Consider the following 23,245-nt stretch of genomic DNA (forward strand, 5'->3'; position numbering starts at 1 on the left):
GACAGCCATTTGCTTCTGGTAAATGATTCAAGAAGTCCAACATGATAGCACCATCTCTCAAAGGCTTCGCACAGCTGAGCCTTAGGTAACATAAAAAGTCTCCGTCTGTCGCCTAGTAAAAGAAGAATAGCTTATTCTCCTACTGGGACTAAATTAAAAGATGTGGCTGTTTCATCATATTTAGCAGCATTCCTATAATGCACAAAAGCTTCTGTGGCACTGATTAAAGGAGAAAATATCATCTGGCTGGTAGAAATGATCTGTAACTAAAACAAAAGTATTCTCACCCTTGACTAAACATTTACTGTCAACAATCTGTCTTCTGTATGTGCCCAGGAAAACAACACTCCCAAACACACACACATAAACACAAATGTTCTAGTCACAATAAATCTGCTCTAAGAAACAATTACCTAGGAATAATTCTTTGCCTTTTAAGCTAAATGCTTTATAAATGAACATCAGGATTAAACATACCTCCTCTAAGTAGTGGAGGTCCACAGGTCACTTATGCTGCTGGTTTTCAAAAGATAAAAAAAAAAAAAAAGAAAAAGAAAGAGGGATTATTTTCTTAGCCCTTATTATGGTCATTATGTTGATCATTATTTCCACAAATAGATTTCATTAATCCAAAATTAACTGTCTAGAATCTCTACCCTAGGCTTCAATTTAGGGAAGGGCATAGGCCTGATATTCTTTGTGCATATGTAACATCCTCGCTGTGGACAAGGAATCTCTCTGCACCTTGATCTTCAAAAACTAGAATGAGTTCATCTAACATAGGCATTAATTATAACACAACTTCTCTTTCTTGGATTTTACATCTTAATTTAAGTGAGATCCAAACGTTGGGAAACTTTGGATAAAAGACTTCTGTCTTTCTTGTGATAATATAAATATTTCTTTAAACTATAGACAAAGCATTTTTATTTTGCGTCCTAAGCTGTTAATACCTCCAAAAGGAAGAAATACCAATCTAAAATATGTTAACATTATTTATACAATGTTATATGTCAATTATATTTCAATAAAGCTAGAAAAAATACGTTAATGTTTTTCCTATTCAGGAAACTGTTGCTATAATTTATAATTATAATTATTTCAGTTTAAGTCTTACACATTTTTGAAATGTTTCCTTTGTGAAATAACTTAGGAAAGAAACAGAAAAGACTATGATAAATGCATTTAATAAATATTACTCTAGTTTTCTTATTTTCCAATGGCTTGAAACAGTATTCCAAATCTCATTCATTCCTATTAATATTAACTATCCTTATGTAAAGTGGGGAACTTGTTTGTACAGGAAAAAAAGAAAAATCTAATTAGATGTTATGCTTAGTAATTTCTTAATCTTGAGGTTTGCTACTCTGTATTCTTCTATTTCATATACCATTTAAAATTTCTCAGTATTTTTTATGGGTCTTTTAAATCACATTGTTTTATTTTTGTATCCTAGAAAGGAAGGCTTTTACCAATTTAATTTGTTATTTATTGTCCCAGCATGGCAAAATCACACCTACAGATGCTTATTAAAATCATCTAAAGACAAATCACAAACCTTACATTCTGTTCACATTGTAATGAAATGAATATAAAAGCAAAATTGGGTTTTCCTTCTAAGTCCTATATTTGGAGTGGAGCAAGGCTCACATTAGAATAATGGAGACAGTCTGGAGCCTCACACTGTAAAGAAGAGGGAGGTTTGGAAGCAATCCCAAAGGAAAATGATAAACATGTTCAATTATTGAAAAATACATCAGATGGGAAAAGCAACTGCTCTTGCTTAGCTTAGAAAAGGGAGCGTTTGTTCACACATGGTTCCCCAGCATACGAAGTGCTGTTATTAAGAGGAAGATAATTAGCTCTTCTCTCTCTCTATCTCTCTAATTAAAACAGATGCACAAAAATATTTGTAGGAAGCAATTATGTATAAAATTTTTAAAACTGTATGTTTGGACCAAAAGCTGAGTTAGATTAGATGTGTCATGAAGAAAGGTAGGAAATAAAGCTGGCCCTATGAAAAATCATCAAACAAGAGGCTTATTTCTATTCTCTGGCTTTTTGTCCTTCTATACCAACTCAGTAACCCTAATCTTCCCATTCTGTAAGGTACCAAAGACCCTTGTTATTTTTTTTCCCCCATCCCTATCAAATCTATCTCAATAAAAGATCTGTTAGGGGAACCAAGGTGGCTCAGTTGGTTGAGCATCCAACTCTTGGTTTCAGCTCAGGTAATGATCCCAGGGTCCTGGGATCAAACCCTGTGTTGGGCTCCCCACTGAGCATGGAGCATGCTTCTTGAGATACTCTCTCTCACCCTCTGCCCTTGTCCCCATCTTGCTCGCACACACACTCTCTCTTTATATATATATATATAGAGAGAGAGAGAGAGAGAGAGAACATAAAATAAAAATATATTAAAAAAGATCTAATAAAGTAATCCATATTATGGTAAGTAACTTAGATTATTAACGCTTAAACATATTAGTCCTCAGTTCAGCACAATAAATATTTTTGGAGTTCCACTGACTATTAAGGTTTGTATTAGGTTCCTTGTATACGATTTCTGAGAGTCTAAATTGGTATAACCACTTTTAAATGCAATTTGACATTTTTAGTAAAGGTAAAGGTATATAAATTATAAACCAGTAATTCTACTCCTGCATGCATATCCAAAAGAAAAATCACGAGATTTACCATAATCCCTGAAACGCTGCTGCTAAGCCATCACGCGAACTTTTTCTGGGGTAGGTGGGCAGCTGCCGCAGTCTCTGGACAGCGACAGCAGGACGATGGAGCGAATGTTCCCGGGGTGGCCGGCACCCCGCGATTGCTCAGGGAGACCCTCGCCCAGCGAGTTTGAGCAGGTCAAAGTGCAGCCCCTCAGAAGTGAGGGGTTGGAAAACAGCCCCATTTGAGGTAAAATTCGAGAGGGAGTTGCCACCTGGTAGTCTGAAGACTTGGTCACAGACTGTAGAAGTGGGAGTGGACGGAAGCCAGAGACAAAGGAAGGGTGCTTGATTGCCGGTCAGGAAGAGCACAGAGTTCTGAAACTAGAGCCGGGTAGCTGGGTGATGCCATTTTCGCCCCTCCGGCGCATGCGCATACACGCCTACAAACGCCACAACAATCCCCCCAGTAAATTAAGCAGCGCCATCTAGTGGAGAACGGAGCCATTACACTAAGCCCCGCACAACTGGACCACCGCTGCTCTTGAGGAACACAATTCTCTCCGCCAGCTTAGTTTATGGATTATAAAGTGCTTCATAGTTTGACTTCTAGGGGAAACTGGATGTAATTTCAATCTTATTTCATTCTGTTTGCTGGTGCATCTATTTATTTTTTTCCCTTTTTCTTTTCTTATTCTTGAATACAGAAAGGGAAAAATTATTTTTATTTTTTGTTTTTATAAAAAAGATTTTTCTTTAATTTTTTCTACTATATTTTTCACTTTTTGTAATTTTTAAAAATTCTATTCTACATTCATCATTTCATTTTATTCTATTTTATTGTATTCATTTTTTTTTCAAATTTTTAAACGATTTCCTTTGTTTTTCTTTCTTTTCTTTTCTCTTTTCTTTTCTTTTCTTTCCTTTCCTTTCCTTTCCCTTTTTTTTCTCTATTCTATCAAGAATAGAGATCAACAACCAGACCAAAACCCACCTAGGATCTAGCGTCTCTTATTTGATTTTTTTAATGTTGTTTTTAATTATGTATTTATTTATTTACTTAATTAATTTATTTTCTTCCTTCAAAATGACAAAACAAAGTAATTCACCCCAAAAGAAAGAACAGGAAGAAATGAAAGTCAGGGAATTAATCAACACAGATACAAGCAATATGTTTGAACCAGAATTTAGAATCATGATAATAAGAATACTATCTGGGGTTGAAAATAGGTTAGAATCCCTTCTTCTGAGATAAAAGAAGTAAAAGCTAGTCAGGAAGAAATTTAAAATGCTATAACTGAGCTGCAATCTCGAAAGAATGCCATGGTGGCGAGGATGGGTGAAGCAAAGCAGCAAATCAGTGATATAGAGGACAAACTTATGGAGAATAATGAAGCAGAAAAAAAAAAAAAGGAGACTAAGGCAAAAAAGCACGATATAAGAATTAGAGAACTTAGTGACTTATAAAAAAGTAATAACATCAGAATCAGAATCATAGGGGTCCCAGAAGATGAAGAGAGAGAAAAAGGGGTAGAAGGTTTTTGTGAGCAAATCATAGTGGAAAATTTTCCTAACCTGGGGAAAGACACAGACATCAAAATCCAGGAAGCACAGAGAACTCCCATTAGATTCAAAAGAAACCAACCATCAACAAGGCACATCATAGTCATATTCACGAAATACTCAGGCAAGGAAAGAATCATGAAAGCAGCAAGGGAACATAAGGCCTTACCCTACAAGGGAAGACAAATCAGGTTCACAGCAGACATATCCACAAAAACTTGGCAGGCCAGAAAGGAGTGGCAGGATATATTCAATATGCTAAATGGAAAAATATGCAGCCAAGAATTCTTTATCCAGCAAGGCTGTCATTCAAAATAGAAGAAGAGATAAAAAGTTTCTCAGACAAACAAAAGCTAAAGGAATTTGTGACCACTAAACCAGCGCTGCAAGGAATTTTAAGAGGGACTCTCTGAGGGGAGAAAAGACGAAAAGAAAAAAAAAAAAAGACCAAAAGCAACAAAAACTAGAAAGGACCAGAGAACACCACCAACATAATGGCAATGAATTCATATCTTTCAGTACTAAATCTAAACGTCAATGGACTAAATGCCCCAATCAAAAGACATAGGGTAAAAGAATGGATAAGAAAAAAAAAAGACACATCTATATGCTATTTACAACAGACCCATTTTAGATCTAAAGACACATTCAGATAGAAAGTAAGGGGATGGAGAACCATCTATCATGCTAACAGTTGCCAAAAGAAAGCTGGAGTAGCCATACCTATACCAGATAATCTAGATTTGATAATAAAGACTGTAACAAGAGATAAAAAAGGCAGTATATCATAATTAAGGGGTCTACCCACCAAAAAGGTCTAATAATTGTAAACAATTATGCTCCAAATGTAAAATAACTCAAATATATAAATCAATTAATCACAAATATAAAGAAACTCATTGATAATAATGCCACAATATTAAGGGGCTTCAACACCCTACTTACAGCAATGGAAAGATCATCTAAACAGAAAATCAACAAGTAAACAACGGCTTTGAATGGCTCACTGGACCAGATAGACTTAACAGATATGTACAGGACCATATTTTATCCTAAAACCAACAGAATACACATTCTTCTCGAGTGCACATGGAACATTCTCCAGAGTAGATCACATACTGGGACACAAATCAGCCCTCAGCAAGTACCAAAAGATCGAGATCATACTGTGCATAATTTCATACCACAACACTATGAAACTCGAAATCAATCACAAGAAAAAATTTGGAAAGATAACAGATACTCGGAGACTAAAGAACATCCTACTAAAGAACGAATGGGCTAACCAAGAAGTTAAAGAGGAATTTAAAAAGTACATGGAAATCATTGAAAATGATAACACCACAGCCCAAAACCTCTGGGATGCAGCAAAGGGAGTCATAAGAGGGAAGTATATAGCAATATAGGCCTTCTTAAAGAAGGAAGAAAGTCTCATATACACAACCTAACTTTACACCTTAAAGAGCTGGAAAAAGAACGGCAAATAAAACACAAGACCAGCAGAAGACAGAAAATAACAAAGATTAGAACAGAAATCAATGCTATTGAAACAAACAAATAAAAAAACCCCAAACAAATAAACAAACAAAAACGCAGTAGAACAAATCAATGAAAGCAGGAGCTGGTTCTTTGAAAGAATTGACGAAATTGATAAACCCCTTGCCAGTATGTTCAAAAAGAAAAAGGAAAGGACTCAAATAAGTAAAATCAAGAATGAAAGAGGAAAGACTACAACCAACACTGCAGAAATATAAAGAATAATAAGAGAATATTATGAGCAATTATATGCCAATAAATGGGCAATCTGGAAGAAATGGACAAATTCCTAGAAACATATAAACTGCCAAAACTGAAACAAGAAGAAATAGAAAATTTGGACAGACCAATAACCAGTAAAGAAATCGAATTAGTAATCAAAAATCTCCCCAAAAACAAGAGTCCAGGGTTGGATGGATAGCTTTCCAGGGGAATTTTACCTAACATTTAAGGAAGAGTTAACACTTATTCTTTTGAAGCTGTTCCAAAATATAGAAATGGAAGGAAAACTTCCAAACTCTTTCTATGAAGCCAGCATTACCTTGATTCCAAAACCAGACAAAGATCCCACTAAAAAGGAGAACTACAGAATAATTTCCCTAATGAACACAGAGGCAAAAATCCTCAACAAGATATGAGCCAACTGGGTTCAAGAATACATTAAAAGAATTATTCACCACGACCAAGGGAGATTTATACTTGGGAGGCAGGGCTGGTTCACTACCTGCAAAATAATCAATGTGATACATCACATCAATAAAAGAAAGGTCAAGAACCACATGATCCTCTCAATAGATGCAGAGAAAGCATTTGACAAAATACAGCATCCTTTCTTGATAAAAACTCTCAAAAAAGTAGGGATGGAAGGATCATACCTCAAGATCATAAAAGCCATATATGAAAGACCCACCATTAACATCCTGAATGGAGAAAACCTGAGAGCTTTCCCGCTAAAGTCAGGAACAAGACAGGGATGTCCACTCTCGCCACTGTTACTCTACATAATACTGGAAGTCTTAGCCTCAGCAGTCAGACAACACAAAGGAATAAAAGGCATCCAAATTAGCCAGGAGGAGGTCAAACTTTCACTCTTCACAGATGACATGATACTTTATATGGAAAACCCAAAAGATTCCACCAAAAAACTGCTAGAACGGATCCGTGAATTCAGCAAAGTCACAGGATATAAAACCAATGCACAGAAATACGTTACATTCCTAGACACCAATAATGAAGCAACAGAAAAAGAAATCAAGGGATTGATCCCATTTATAATTGCTACAATTTACTTTTTGATAATTTACTTTTAACACAAAATAATTGATGTAAAAAAATAAATAGGGGGTCCAGTTCAAAATGGTGATGTGAGGTGATCGTAAACTCACCTCTTTCTATGCACATATGCACACACCAAATTTGTAGCTATATATGGAACAATTTCCTCTGAAAATAAACCCTAAAAAAACTAAGGGAGAGAGACCCCTTCACATTCGAAGCAGAAAGGAAAGGCTGAGACACATTCTTGCCATAAGCCCCAACACTGGTGTGGCAACCCACACTGGGGAACAGACTCACAACCAGGAGCTTCTACCTGAGGAGTGAAGGGTTCATACCCCACATGAGGCACTCCAACTTTTGAGGCTCCACCTGAGAGACAAATTCCCAAAACACCTGGCTTGAAGACCATTGGGGCTTGTGCCCATGAGACCCACGTGGCTGTGGTGAGCTATGGAACAGCTTTTAAAGGGCTCACCCACAGACTTACCTGCCCCAGGGCCCAGGGCAGAAAAAGCCTTTGAAAAGAGTTCACCTAGACTTTGTGTGAAAGAGTCTCATTTCCTAATTTTGAAGCACTGGTCTGAGGTGCAACAGCCTGCTGAGATACTCTTCAGGGACAGAGGCTGGTAGGTGACATCTTCCTGCTTTTGCTCTGCCTTGCTAAAACCAGTAGGTACTATCTTCTTTTCCCCTTCTTTTTTTTTCCTTTTTTCCCTTATTTTTTTATTCTTTTCTTTTCCGTTTCTTTTCTTCTTTTTCTTTTCTGTTTTCAGTGGGAACCATTGTTGTACTTCCCCTCTGCCTCTTTCCAAACAGTACTCACCATTTTTGCGTTCTCCTGCTGCTGCACACAAGAGTGTCAGTACCTCTTGAAGGGGAGCTTCTACCTACATCTGGAGACCCAGTTTTGCAGCTGCCATCCAGGGAACACCCTCTGATTGGCTGGCCCTGGAGACCAAGGTAAGCTTGCATTCCTGTGTCCCACAGGACTATAGCAATCAGAGATTTACTTCTTGGCAGAATATCACTCCCAGGGCACTGCAGACATAGCAGGCTGAAACACACCCTGGTCTTCCTGAGAAAGAGGCCTATTTGCATCCAGGCACTCTGGCCTGAGGGGCAGGCTTCTGTTTTGGCACATCTAAGCCAGTGGATGCATCTTTGCACACTCTCTCTGCCTTGCTCCACTTTGCCTGTGTCTTCCAGAAGGAAGTTTATAGCCTTCTCTGGTGCCTTGATTTTTATGGCTCCTGCGCTACATTGCTTGGGTCTGACGGCCACTGGTACCTATGCTAGTAGGCCCCAGAGGACTATAACCAACAGAGAAATAATTCCTAAACAGCTACCACTCCCCAGGGCACATCAAAAGGCAATAGACCCAGAAGCTCAATCTTTCTATGCAAGTGGCTTATTAGCTTATTGTTAGAGCTGCAGTTCGGACAGGGGGCAGGCTTCTAATTATACCTAAGGGCTAAGTATAAATTTTTCTCTCTGGAACATTGGTCACTCAAGTCAGTAAATAATAAGAAAGTGACACTGATTACTTCAAGTCAGAAAATGATAAACTTTAAAGTTTAGGAGATTTCAATCAGTGGTTCTCTTTTAATTTTATTAATATGTATAAATGTGGAGGAATTTGTGGTCCCTGTGTCCACAGCTCTAGGAAGCAGGAAGGACATATTGTGAGGTCTGGACTGTGGAGAAGTATGGAGATGGCAGATGCAAGAAAGCTCATGAGAATTTTTTTACTTCATTGGGAAAGTCAGAATATAAACCTCTATCAATTGGTCAACTGATCAACTCATTGATGTATATGTCAATGTACAAACGTGAAGTTGGTATTCATATGCAAGGAATAGCCACAGACATGTACTGACAGATAACAGTGGAAGATGCAACACAAATCTCTCATTTTTAATACCGAAATTTAAATCTAAATAAAGACGCTACTTGAGTTAGTCTGGAATCTAATATCTAGGCTTTATCCTAAATATCTAATATTAAGAAGTCTGAGCTATTGGGGTGCCTGGGTGGCTCAGTCGGTTGAGTGTCCGACTTCAGCTCAGGTCGTGATCTCACGGTTCATGGGTTCAAGTCCCATGCTGGGCTCTGTGCTGACAGCACAGAGTCTGCTTCAGATCCTCTGTTCTCCTCTCTGCCCCTCCCTCACTTGTGCTCTCCCTGCCAAAAAAAAAATTAAAAAAGAAAGAAATCTGAGCTGTTATTCTAATGTTAATGACAGCAAAAGTTTTGAATGAGATATATAACAAGTGCTTAGTGCATTTTACATATATTCTCCTATTTAACCCTCAACATTTTCATAGCAGATAAATATTGCTATAATTCTCAGCATTTATTCAGCAAGGTCACAGAGCTGGCAAGTAGTAAATTATAGACTCAAATACATGACCTCTGGCCTCTCAGTTGCTTTTCTTCTCAGTTGTGCCATGCTGCCCCAGTAGCACTGAACTTCTACTTTAACAACCAACAGCCTGATTACATTCTGGTAAGCCTAATGTTTTCCTGTTTCCAGGTGGAATAATAGGTACTATGTGTTTTCTAGGGAAAGAATAGTGGTGTTGAGGAAGAGACACCTCTGCCTTCTGAGAAACTGCTTAGAAATTTTCCAGACCATGTTATGGAAATAGCTTAACCTCAGACCCAAGACATTTAGGTGAGCCAGGATGGAGTGTTCTCTGAGAGGAAAGGGTCAAGTAAATATTTCATCCCTTAGATACAGTCATTGTCCTTTTTGTGTCCTTTGGCCTGAGAGAGCACAGAACAATGAGGTCAGCCAAACAGATGTGAGGGCAAAGCTTACCATGTGCTAGCTTTCTCCAGACACTATAATGAACATCAAAGACAGCTTTGAAGTTCAAAAGGAAAAGTTATTTAGACTGCCTGAGGGTCTGTTAACCTGTGAAGAGCACTACTTCCTTGACAGTAATGCTACGTTTTGAAGCGGGGAGTAAAGAGTATAAAGAGACAAATTATTGAGAAAACTGACATCTCAGCTTCTTAGCTTCACTGATCATCCCACAAAACAGTAAACTCCATGAAGACAGCCAGTTCTTTACTATCTACCTAATGCCTAGTTCAGAGCAGGTAGTATATAGATAATAATTATCCATATGTTCAATTGTGTTTATTAATACAGATTGAGTGAATGATTGATAGAGCATATACTATGTGCTTCTGTTATAAGTGCTAGAAACACAGAAGTGGATGAACCAAATTCCCTGTTAATGAAATTAACAAGTCAATGTAAATATATATTATGTTAGGTGGTATAAGTGCTAATAAGAAAAATAAAACAGAGTAAGAAGAAAGAGAATAAACATAACAGAGTGAGGAACTAGATAAAGATAAGACTGTGATGAATAAAGATGTCTCTACTAAGGGGCATTTAAACAAAGAGCTCTGAAGGAATTGAAGGAGTGACCGTGTAGATATGGAACAACATCTAACATAATTAATGATTTTAATTTCATAATCTCAATGCCTCCAGCCCTTACTTGCTTGGGTGTAGGATGTCCAGGGTCTCCCTTCTGGGACTATCTAGGAATCTAGGTGCATTGTCACATGTTCTTGAATTAGACTTGGTAACTGGCTTAAAAGTCTGCTCCATACATGTAACCACATAGTATTGGTTTTTATATCACCTAGTGAGTACATTTCCTTTTCTGCTTGCTGGTCATTTTCCTAAAAGGTAAATAGTAAGAGACTATTTTCCATTTCTCACATCTAAGGGAGCTTTTATGACATTACATATAATTGAAAATAAATTTGAAGTTTTGACTTCAATTTGAACTCTTTAAATCTGTCCTGAAGGAGTACTAAAGAAGTTTTAAGTCATATATTTAATCATGTGGACAATTCAAGTATTGGACAATACATATTGGCTGCTATTGACCAGACATTTAATTTATGTGCTGATTTTTATAAAACCTCACTCTAAAGGCCAGAAGTACAATGTCCCAGGACACGACAGTAATAGTAATAATAGTAATAGTTGGAGCCGGCAGAGGAGCAGCCAACCTGGAGAATCCATAGGCATGTGGTCAAGTTCTACATGACTTTCTCAGAAACAATGCATTCATGTGTATGATCAATCTTTATTTGATTCAAATCTAGCAAACATTTATTTAGCACTTTCTCTATGCAAGACCTTATGCTAACTGTCTGAAGGGTTTGTAATTTTAAAGAATGAAATTTTGATCTCATTGCACCTCTGGCTGCTGCTACTGTCCTTTCACAGGGTCTACTCATGCCATGGATTTTACAAATGTAATGCACATGTGTTCTTGAATTATGTAAACAGTTACATTAATAAATCTGGAATGTTTTTGAGTGAAAATTAGCCCCTAACAGATGAATTCCCAATTCTCTTCTTTACTCTAATGCTGAATGTTTTCATATTCAGACATTGACCAAAGTTCTATGTCCAAAAACTTTCCACCTCAATTGTCATGTTTTTAAGTACCAGTATAGATACATTTAGCTATATAAAGAGAGTGTATAAAAGTTAGTGTATAACTTGAGTGGAATACAATATATATTTGTTCATTTATTTAAATATTCAAGAAGGATTGTTTATCTATGAAGAATTTACTGAAATTTATTTGATAGGCACATGATATCAACAGCCCAGCTCAGTGTTTCTCATCTTTTCATGATAAGCAAATGACAACAACATTTAAATATAAGGATTCCCATTCCAATAGTGAGAAGATATGATTCCCAGGCATGCCTCACTTGTGGAAAGGTGTGTGGGAGATTGAGGGTATACTGATAATGTTTCACAACATGATGATAAAGAATTGGTTTCTGGGAAGAAAGATGCCACAAGAAAGGTTAGGGTGCAAGAGAGATAACACTGCTATATCCCATGGTTACTCAGTGGCTCAGCCTCTCTCATGGGTCACTTCAGAGGGTCAAAACCCTGTGTCTACCCTGTGAGAGTACAATGTTATTATAATAAGGGAGATTCATTTATAGAACACATTCCAGTTGATCAAAGTCCAGAAACACTGGGTCCAGGAATTATTTTGGAAGTTATAATATATATTTTCCCCTTAAATTGTAGCTAAAGTATTTACCATGCTACTTTTTGAATTCTAAAAAACAAAACAAAACAAAATGTGCACATTGACTATAGAGTAAAAATTCTCTAGCATACCAATACATGAATCTCAACTTTAAGCACTATGTAGAAATGATGCAAACAAGCCTTTGAATGTGTAGATGATGCTGCTAAACTGGCATTAGTAGGAAATGAGTTTTGACCTATTATTATTTGGTCACATTGAGATGCATTATGGTCTTTTGTTCACCCATTCTGAGGAACCAATGTGAGATATTGGACTTAATTAGGAAAACCATATATTATACATGTTCCTGTGAGCCAAGTCTCCTCCTATAGGCTCCAATAGAACATTGTTTGGTGGTAGGCTGGTAAATACACTTTTAAGGGTGAAAATTTATTAGCAGAGGTCTATATGGACTGTCTAGTGTGAGAATGTCTTCAAGAAGAAAACAAAACTAAACTTAAATTAGCTCTGTTATTTATTAGCTGTATGCTTTTGTATAAATTATTCTAGTCTCTGTTTTACCTATAAATTGAGTTCATGGTATTTATCTCACCTTGTGGTTTAGATAATATGAATTGAACATAGAGCCCAAAATAATAAATTCTCAATAAGTGTTAGTTTCCACATTCCACTGAAGATCTACTTGTCATAATATTTCTAAAAATAGTTCACTCTGACTTCTATGTCTGACCAAGAAGGACTAAAAGGATATGTATTTGCTCTCCTATTTAAACAACTTTGAAAATGGACAAAATATATGAAACAACAGGACCTGACACAACAAAGACAATGACCTTAAGAAAAAGAAAATAAGCAAAGTCAGCCCAATAATTGCTGCAGCTTACTCCTTTGAAGAACATTTCTTGGCCACAGCACAGAGAAGGGAAATACAGGCAGAGTCTGGCAATCTCCCTGAAGTAAGGAGACAGAGCTAGGAATCTGGAGAAGTCAAAGTGGTTACAGTTTCCAGGGCATTGTACAGGAAAGGAGAAAGCTGTACAGAGAGAACTCTGAGAACTGCAGAAAGTCCCTGTCAAGAATTCAGTTGAATACTGATTAAGCATGTGTACAAAGAAACTATCCATACTGGATAAAGATCCAGTAGAAATTATTAGAGGGACAGTGTCTGACACTCTCAAAGGGGCAGGAATAATGCCAACCCAATAGCCAAAATAGAAAACTATATGATCCATGGGGAATGAATTAGAATACTCATAAATATTTTGCCTTAACAGTGGAGAAAATTAACCTTGGATTAAACATCGCTCTGGTCCCTTTTAACAAACTTTGAAAGAATGGTCCAAAAGGATCATCTATTTCCAAATAACTGTCCCAGAACAAAGCTCAATAAATAATTACAGGAACACAAAAATATCCAGCACTTAAGTAGGAAAATTACACAATGTCTATCATGCAACCAAAAATTACAGGGTATGAAGAGGAGAAAAATAAAATAATCAATCAAAACTGATTCAGAAATGACACAGGTATAGAATTAGTCAACAAAGGCATTAAATTATTAATTCTAGTTATGTCTTATATGTTCAAAAATATAGCAGAAAAATTAAACATATTAAGTAAAGACATAGAACATATTAAAAAGACAAAAATTGATTTTTTAGAGATGAAATCTATAATGTTAAAATAAAAAACATACTGGGTGAGATTAAAAGCAGATTAGACATTTCAGAAGTAAAGCCTAGTGAACTCAATGACATAGCCATAGAGACTCTCCAAAATGAAATACATTGAAAATTATTTCAAGTATCCAAATATATATGTAATTAGAGTCACAAATGGAGTGGGGGAAAATATTTGGGAAAAAAATGTCAAAATGTTTCCAAATTTGATAAAAACTATAAATATACACATGTAAGTACCTCAGAAAACTTCTAACAAAAATAAAAATATACCAAAAAATCATAATAAAATTCCTTAAAGACAAATTAAAGAGAAAAATCTCAAAAGCCAAAGAGGAGGAGGGGAAATTATATGTTACATACAGAGGAACAAAAATGAACATGACAGCAGATTTCTCATTGAAACTATGTAAGCTAGGAAGTACCAGAGCAACATCTTTAAAGTACTGACAGGAAAAAAAAAGTTGTCAACCTAGAATTTTTCACCCAATGAAAATATCTTTTAGGAACAAAGATAAAATAAATGCTTTTTTTTAACATATAAAAGAAGAAAATAATAACAACCTGACAATATAACTACAAGTATGTTAAAGTAAATCCTTTAAGCAGAGTAAAATAAAATCTGACAAAAACTTGAACCTACAAAAAAGAATAAAGAACCAGAAATGGTAGTAACTACCTTTGTAAATACAGATATATTTTTTTATTATTTAATCTCTTTGAAAGTTAATTAAGAGGTTAAAACAAAAATATTAATAATGCATTTTAGAGTTTATAATATATATATAGAAGTAAAATGTATGATAACAATAGCACAAAGACTGACAGAAACAGAAGTGTGTTTTGTAAGGATCTTACAATGTGCTTGAAGTATATTAATGCTAAAAGTTAGACTGATAAAGATGTATACCATAAACCTTAAAGCAACAACTAAACTAATGCAAAGAGTCAGTCATAGCTAATATGCTAACAAAGCAGATGAAATGGAATCATACAATAATACTCAACTCAAGAATACTAGACAGACAATGCAATAAAGAACACATGAGACAAATAGAAAATAAATAGCAAGATGATAGATTCAAAAGTCACATTGAATGTAAAGGGTATGAACACATCAATTAAAGGCAGAGCTTATTATATTAGATAAAACAGACCCAACTATATGGTTTGGTATAAAAGCTACAAATAAGTTGAATGTAGAGGAAAATAATATAGTCTGCTAATGTGAATCAAAAGAAAGTTGTAGTGGCTAATTAACATCAGAGTAAACAATATTCCCACCAATAAAGAGAAGCATTTCTTAATGATAAAGGGATCAATTCATCAACAGGATATCATAATCTTAAACATTTAGGCACATTCAGGCACAGACTTTCAAAATATGTGAAACAAAATGGGTATAACTGCAAGGAGAAATAGATAAATCTACAATTACAGCCTGATATCGTTTATTAGCTCTAATAGTTTTTTGTGGGTTACTTGAAGTGGTCAATTGATTTTTGACAAATGTGTAAAGGAAATCCAGTGGATAAAGGGAAGGCTTTTCAACAAATGATTCTGGAATAACTGATACAAAACAAAAACTCTGGTCCATTCCTCACACAATACACAAAAAAACAAAAGTACAGTTCATAAAAGAAAGAAAATTAATAAATGAGACTTCATCAAAATTAAGAACTTTTGCTCTTTGAAAGACACTGTTTAGGGTTGTTAGTCTTTCCGTACAAATGTTATGATTTTTTTTTTAGTTCTGTAAAAAATGGGTTTTGGTATTTTTATAGGGATTGCATTAAATCTGTAGATTGCTTTGGACAGTATGGACATTTTAACAATATTTTTTCTTTCAATCCATGAGCATAGAATATCTTTCAATTTGTGTAATCATCAGTTTCTGTCACCAATTATGTAATTATTTTTAGAGCACAAGTCTTTGCATCCTTGGTTAAGCTTACACCCAGATGTTTTATTATTTTTGGTGCAATTGTGAATAGAATTATTTTCTTAAATTCTCTTTCTGCCACTTTATATTTAGGGAAGAGAAATGCAACAGATTTCTGTATATTTATTTTGTATTCTATGACTTTATTGAATACATTTGTCATTTAAGTAGTGTTTGTGGTGGAGTCTTTCACGTTTTCTATATATAGTATCTATCATGTCATCTGCAAATAGTGAAAGTTTTAGTGTTTCCTTACTGATTTGGATGCCTTTTATTTATTTTTCTTGTCTGATTGCTATGGCTAGGACTTACAGTACTGTGTTGAATAAAAGTGGTAAGATTGGACATCCCTGTCTTGTTCCTGATCTTAAAGGAAAGACTCCCAGTTATTCACCACTGAGTAAGATATTAGCTGTGTGTTTTGCATATATGCCCTTTATTATGTTGAGGTATGTTTCCTCTAAACCCAATTTATTGAGAGTTTTTATCATGAGTGGATATTGTACTTTATTAAAAAAACTATCTTTGCTTTATTGTATTGCTTTCAGTTCTTTGTCAAAAATCAATTGACTATATTTTTGTGGGTCTATTTCTAGGCTCTTTATTATGTTCTACTGATCTATTTGTCTGCTCTTTTACCAATTCCACATTATTACTGCAGTGTTATAATAAGTCTTGATATCAGGTTATATCAGTGCTCTTTATTCTTCTCCTCCAATATTCTGTTGCCTATTCTGGGTCTATTGTCTTTCCATTTTAGCTTCAAAGAAGTTCCTCAGTATTCAATAACTTTCTGGGATTTTGATTGGGATTATATTGAACTTATAGCTCAAGTTGAGAATAACTGACATCTTGACCATACTGAATCTTTATACAAAGGATCCTTTAATAAATTAATAAAACTAAGCACTATAACTTGCTTCTTATAGCTTTTATCTTAGTTTTTTTAGTTCTTTCTTTCTTTCTTTCTTTCTTTCTTTCTCTTTCTTTCTTTCTTTCTTTCTTTTTCTTTCTTTCTTTCTTTCTTTCTTTCTTTCTTTCTTTCTTTCTTTCTTACTAAGATCTTTTCCAAGATGTCCTCTTTTCTCCTAATTTGCTTTTTTGCACTATAAAACATGATATCTGTTTTACAACTGAGCATGTAACAGAGCTTACAACCTAAAGTAAAGAAATAAAAAAAACTCAGGTATAAGATGGAGAAAATGTGGTAGGAAGGATAGGAAAGAATGTTGTGGGATGAGTAATATGCACTTCATCACCTACACAAAGCCTTAACACCTTGTACAATACCTTTCCAAGGCACTTAATTAATATTAGTTAAATGAATGAATGAATGAATGAATGACTTGCAAGTATGACCTCTTAGTCATTTATCAGTAGCAGAATCCATTGTGACATTTATAGAGCTTCTTTGAATTACTCTTTTCCTTAGGTATATTTAGATTATTGACAATTTGTTATACGTTTAGTTCTGTAAGTACATAGTATGCTATTTATATATTGCATAAAAATATGAATATTCTTTCTAGACTAGTATACACCTATCCTTAAACATAGCAAGCAATAGCAAAAATATATTCTACCAGATACATTTCTCTATATGCTCCAATTCATGAAACTATCAGTGATGAAATGGAGGTATTTTGATAACAGCATTACAATGTGATATCTTTGGGTGGATGTGTGACTCAGACATTGGATTTTCTTTTCATCCAAGTCATTCTTGATGAGATCTCTTAAAACTGAAATAATTTTCCCATTCCAACTACTTACTTTTCTCTGTAATGTAGTAAGAACCCACTCTTCTCCTGCTAAGTATTAAAGTCAGGCTATCCAGGATAATATTCGTGCAAAAAAATTAAAATTTGGAAGGGAGGAAGGTGCGAAATAGAAAAGGACTCTCCGGCCCTGTAAAATGGTGCCAAGCTTTTAGCAGGCACCTAGAATGAGTTAACAACAAGAATGGCATTTTACAATTGTATATTTATATCCATTTTCCAAGGCACTTTCACAGATGTAATCTGGCCTAATTGTCACATGAAACCTGCAGAGAGACCAAGTGATTTGCCTAAAATGAAAGTGGCAGGGCGCCATCTCAAACCTAGTCCTCATATCCCCCTTGTTCTTTTCATTTATTTCTGAGCCTTCAAGTCATTTAGTCATCACAAAATTATGCATCTAGTAAGAACCATATATTTAGAGTCTAGATGAAAATCTTAATTTTGAACTTTTTCTTATATTACTTCATCTTTGCTGCCAAAAAGAAAAGTTATGCTTTTATTTTCTCAATTTGGTAAGCAACCAACCTTACTACAACTTCAAAGTAGTAAAAGTTTCATTTGCCATCCTATGCAATAAAATAGGTAGCAACTTGTTTTTCCATTTTTTTTATTAAAATGAGACTTGTAAAGAAATGTTATGAGATTTGGGAAAAATACATGTATTTTTCTTATATGATTTGTCTTCCCATGATCCTCAACTCTACTGATCTTCAATGCTACGATGAATCACAATCCAAAATTAAGGGAAATCCGAACTACAAAAGAAATGAAACAAGCTACTTCTCAACTAAAATGATATTGATATTTATATGTAGAGTTGTGTGACTGACTGTAGTACTCAAATTCTAATACAGAGAACACTATGCTTTAACATAGAGCATAAAAAGCCCAGATACTTGTATACCAACTGTTCAAAATCAAATGAAAACGAACTATGAAAATAAAAAGTTTGAGTAATTTTTAAAAATAAAGCCAGATGTAAGTCTTAAGATTGACTTGATTTATACTGTTTTTAAGTTATGCAAAAGGAAAGTGCTCTCTTTGGGCAATTATAACAATGGCTTAGCAGTTTTTAGAAAATTAGGGGCCAGTCCTGAATCCACTACTAATAAGCACTTTATGATTACCTAGTATTTCTTGGTCTTAGCATCCTCATTTGCAAAATGGTAGGCTGGGACTAAGATATTTTTCACATCTGATTTTCTATCGTTCTAAATTACTTTCCAAGGACTCCCAGCTACTGATAAACCATGTCTGGTGCTCAAGGAACTCTACTGGAGTGTGGTATTCTCTTTTTAATACGATGCTTAAATTGTTAATTGCATGTAAAATAGTATCCTGTGAAACAAAGAATACTTGATCTAAAATAGAGGGGCGCCTGTGTGGCTCAGTTGGTTAAGCGTCTGACTTCGACTCAGGGCACAATCTCATGGTTTTTGAGTTCGAGCCCTGTGACAGGCTCTGTGCTGACAGCTCAGAGAAGAGCCTGGAGCCTGCTTCAGATTCTGTGTTGCCCTCTCTCTCTGCCGCTCTCCCGCTTACTCTCTGTCTCTGTCTTTGTCTCTGTCTCTGTCTGTCTCTCTCTCTCTCTCAAAAATGAATAAACACTACAAATAAAGAAAATAAAATAGTTGGAGGTCAATAGTACAAAAAGTACAGAAAAGGTAAGTGGTTTTTCCTTAGTAAGAACATTTGTTTCCTTCTTTTTATGGTCACTTGAAATGTTGAAACACTTTCAATACATGTACGTGAATGGGCAAACATGGTCTAAAAATATATCTTCTAGTTGATCCTTTCATTTTAAGGAGATTTCACTCTAACTGCTTTTTTATTGATTTCTTAACGTTGCATACTTTAATGAGAGATGTTTTCAAATAGTGAAATACATCACATCAAATGTCTGAATTGCACTAAGTTTATAATACACTTTTTACATACCCATCTTTAATCTAATTATAGCAAAACTGAGTTTTGAGTCATGTTTATAGTATTATGTCTGCAAAGATTAAGCAAATGCTTTTCATGATCTTTAGGTATTTCTAGTAAATAGAAGTTATAAAATTAACAGTCCTCAATGTCAGGGAGCTACATCTCAGACACAGAGAAGAGACTAACTGATAGTGCATTGAAAGAAACAGGCAGGCCTTCCAAATGTACAGGATCATGTTCAAAATACGAGGGAAAGAAGCTTATGAAACTTGCGTCATAAATGTACTGAATCTTTTAATATTTTTCTGAAAAAAATTTACAACCAATTTTCATATTAATTTGTATAGCATTATTTGGATGCCATCTGTTCAATATCATAACTTTGACACTAGAGAAATAAAAAAAAACTTTTTGGTGAGGTATAACACATGTTCAGAGAAGTACACAAATCACAAGGGTACAGCCTAATCAGCTTAAGAAACAAAGCAACTCCAGTCTCCCAGAACCGCCCTTTTTGCCCTCTGCTAGTCACTAGGACCCAAAACAGTCACTATCCTGGCTTAATTTTTGAATTTTATGTAAACGGTATCATAAGTAAGTACTGCTTTTGCCCCACATTATGTTTCTAAGCTTCATCCATATTGTTTTGTGTAGCTGTAGTTTGAGTAGTCTCATTGCTGTGTGGTATTCAATTACATAAATATATTTCAATTTTCTTAAAGTTTATTTTAAGAAACTTTGAGAGAGAGAGAGAAAGAGAGAGAGAGAGAGCAGGGGAGGGGCAGAGAGTGACAGGGAAGCACAGAATCTGAAATAGGCTCCAGGTTCTGAGCTGTTACCACAGAGCCCGATGCGGGGCTGGAGCTCACAAACTGTGAGATCATAACCTGAGCTGAGTCATGGCAACCAACTGAGGCACCCCTCACTTTTCTTACCCATTCTAATGTTGATAAGCATTTGGATAGCTTTCCATTTCTGCCTGTTATGGATAATGCTGCTAATGAACTTCTTACATATATGTATTTTAAGAATTATACACGTTTTTTATAAACATACCTATGTGTTTTTTAATCCCCGTGTCTAGGATATGCCTCTTTACTAGACACTGAAAAATGGTTTTCTGAAGTGGATATACGAATTTACACTCCCATCAGCAGTACGTGAGAGTTCCAGTTGTTCCCTATCCACACTCCAGCACCTGGTTTTACTAAAGCACTTAATGACATTTTTATTTTCTTGTATACTTATAGCTAGAAAAGAAGTGATTTTGAAATAGTGAGCATTTATTCATTAAAGAAAGAAATGAAATAATCTGATCAATCTTTGCAATAAAGCTAGATATGTTAAATTTGTCCTAAGAGTGTTGAGAAAATTTTGAGAGTTTTGAGAAGATACAAAACATACGGGTTTTTCTCTCCAACTATGTTTTGTATGAGAAAGCACTAAGTGACATCACTGTTTTAATGTGTAAATCAGAATCAATCTATGAATTTTAGCTGAAGATTTTAGAAGATATGTGAGTTTACTAACAGAAGGAAAGTTGTGTGAGGAATGAAGTAATTTCCCTGTATTGGGGTATGAATTCCAGGAGAATTCATTTTGAGATACTTAAAGCTAGGATTTCTATTCAGTTGGACAATATTAGTCTAAGGAAATTGCAAACATTGATTGTTTGTAACCTCAGGGGCCACAATTCTTCCCAATGTCTCTACCAGAGGTCCAAACAACATAATTTACAAGTGTAATCAGTAAAACCAAAGGTGTATTCACAGCTCAAGTCATATTTTGGTTTAGGGAAAAATTAGAATAATTATGGATCATTTGTCTTCATTTCTTAAATTTAGAAATGACAAAGCTTTAGTTGATATAAGAAATGTTTCTCTCTCGAAGTGGAAAGCTCAGAGCCATGAAAATCCAAAGTACTGTTTAGAAGCTATGGTGGTAGGAAAACTCATCCTTCTAAGTCCCTTCTAATAAACTGGTGTTCCCATTTCCCTTCACTGCTAGCTGATCTCTTATCACCTTATATTTGGATTGTTTAAACTTTTCCTTCTCGTAGCTATTGCTTTAAATTTTTCTTCTGGAGAAACAATGCAAAGACATGCCCATATATTCTGCTATCTAGAAATCACCTAGATTTCACTTAGTCATGAATCCCTTTATTAAAAAATAGTTGTTGAACTCCATATAGAACTTCCAGAAGAAGACTGAGGGTAATAAATTTTGGAATCATTAATATAATTTAATGAGTAAAATATTTTAAAGGCTTAGTATAAAATTTAAATGAAGTTTATTAAATAGCCATTTCTAGATGTCTCTAATTATGACTATATTTCCCTCTGATGAAAAATGTTGTGGAATATATGACTTCTGAATTTCTTCAGACTATGAAGACTCAATAAGCCCATTAATAATACTTTTCTCCTCCCTGTATTTAGATGAAATGACTCATTTCTGTATTATATTTACAGCAGACTAAACTCCAGTGGGAATGAAGCCTTCTTTGTACCAGTTAATCATCTCACAATATCCAATACAATAACACATATAAAAAGTTATATAGTACTAATCATTTCATTATTTATTAAGAAATAAACTGAGGGGCACAATCTTACAGTGGAGTAATACAAAGATAACAAAGATAGCTAAATTTTATTAAGTGCTTCCTTCCAATGTGTCAAGTGCTATGTATATATGTGCATTTATTTTCACATTTACTTTTAGTAATACCCCCCAGAATCATTATCTCCTACTATAGATGAAGAATCTGAGGATCAGATAAGGCAACTCACCCAAGGCCACTTGAACCAGGTCTGCCTGTGCCCTTAACCACCATACTTTCTTAAAGGAAAGTACTCTTGGCAGAGAGAGAAACAGCTGTCACAAGAACACTGTCTAATCATCAACAATAGATATATTTCAATTTGCATCTCAACCACTGACTACCGAAAGTCCCTCAGTACATTGGATATCCACTCTGAGGCATTCTCTTGACCTCATTACAATAGTAATGGATTTTTCCTTTTAAGTCTCTCATTTCCAAAAGAAGTCATGTTCTGCAAAGAAAAGCATTATTGAAATGATGCTCTCTTAATTAGCATTTTGCCCCTATAAAACTAATATGGAGATGATAGCCTAAGTTTTGAGGCTGAACCTGGGGACACGGATCATGAATTGATTGGCTGGACCATTTTTGCATTCAGGACAACTAAATATTTAGAATACAAGATACAGACAATAAATTTCATGAGAATAGTGGGAGGATGCATTAGGTCTACTACCCATCACAATCCTAAAATATTAGTCTCATAACTGGGGTTCAAACAAAGTTTTGTGGAGGTAAAAGAAAATACTGCTTTAATGTATATTCTTCAGCCTTCGAGCACCCTGCTCAGGACCCCATTATAATATTGTGCCCCTCAGTTCCAAGTCTATCTGGGAAGAGTGAATAAAGCTGAGCTGCTCCCTGAAATTAAGGGTTGGGGATTACTGCAGCTGAGGCCTTTTGTCCCAGGGGCAAAGACTAGGTGATGAAGCCACAGCTGTTTCATCAAATCATGCAATCAGGGTTATTTTAATGATTAATGACACTATTCCTATCCTCATCAAAGACCAACAAAAGGAAGTGCACTTTAAACTGCAAGAGAAATAGGTGCCCAAGTGAAAAAAAGATTGTGATATTAGTATCTGGTAAACATAGTCACAATTTCCTGGGCACTTGTTCTTGGCCAGACACTATCAAGAACTTTACAAGAACTATTTGAATACTCATAAGATCCCGCATGGGTATTTCCTCAATTTTTCAGATAAGGACATT

The 23,245-nt window shown here is 35.1% G+C and overlaps 1 protein-coding gene across 14 annotated transcripts in view; it reads right to left on the bottom strand.

The window, feature by feature from the left end:
- LMNTD1 (lamin tail domain containing 1) overlaps positions 1-23,245 on the bottom strand; it is a 461,495-nt gene that overhangs the window by 243,462 nt on the left and 194,788 nt on the right. For 12 of the 14 annotated variants that reach the window (XM_078450001.2, XM_060658109.3, XM_060658106.3 and 9 more), the window contains one exon: positions 478-516. The exons of 1 other annotated variant lie outside the window; for it this stretch is intronic. The gene's annotated coding sequence lies outside the window, so the exon portion shown is untranslated. The remainder of the gene's footprint in view (positions 1-477; positions 517-23,245) is intronic. One more of the 14 variants, XM_060658104.3, reaches the window with a different exon arrangement.

The sequence above is a fragment of the Panthera onca genome, chromosome B4 (genome assembly GCF_046562875.1).
Source record: "Panthera onca isolate mPanOnc1 chromosome B4, mPanOnc1 haplotype 2, whole genome shotgun sequence".
In the NCBI taxonomy this organism is placed as follows: Eukaryota; Metazoa; Chordata; class Mammalia; order Carnivora; family Felidae; genus Panthera; species Panthera onca.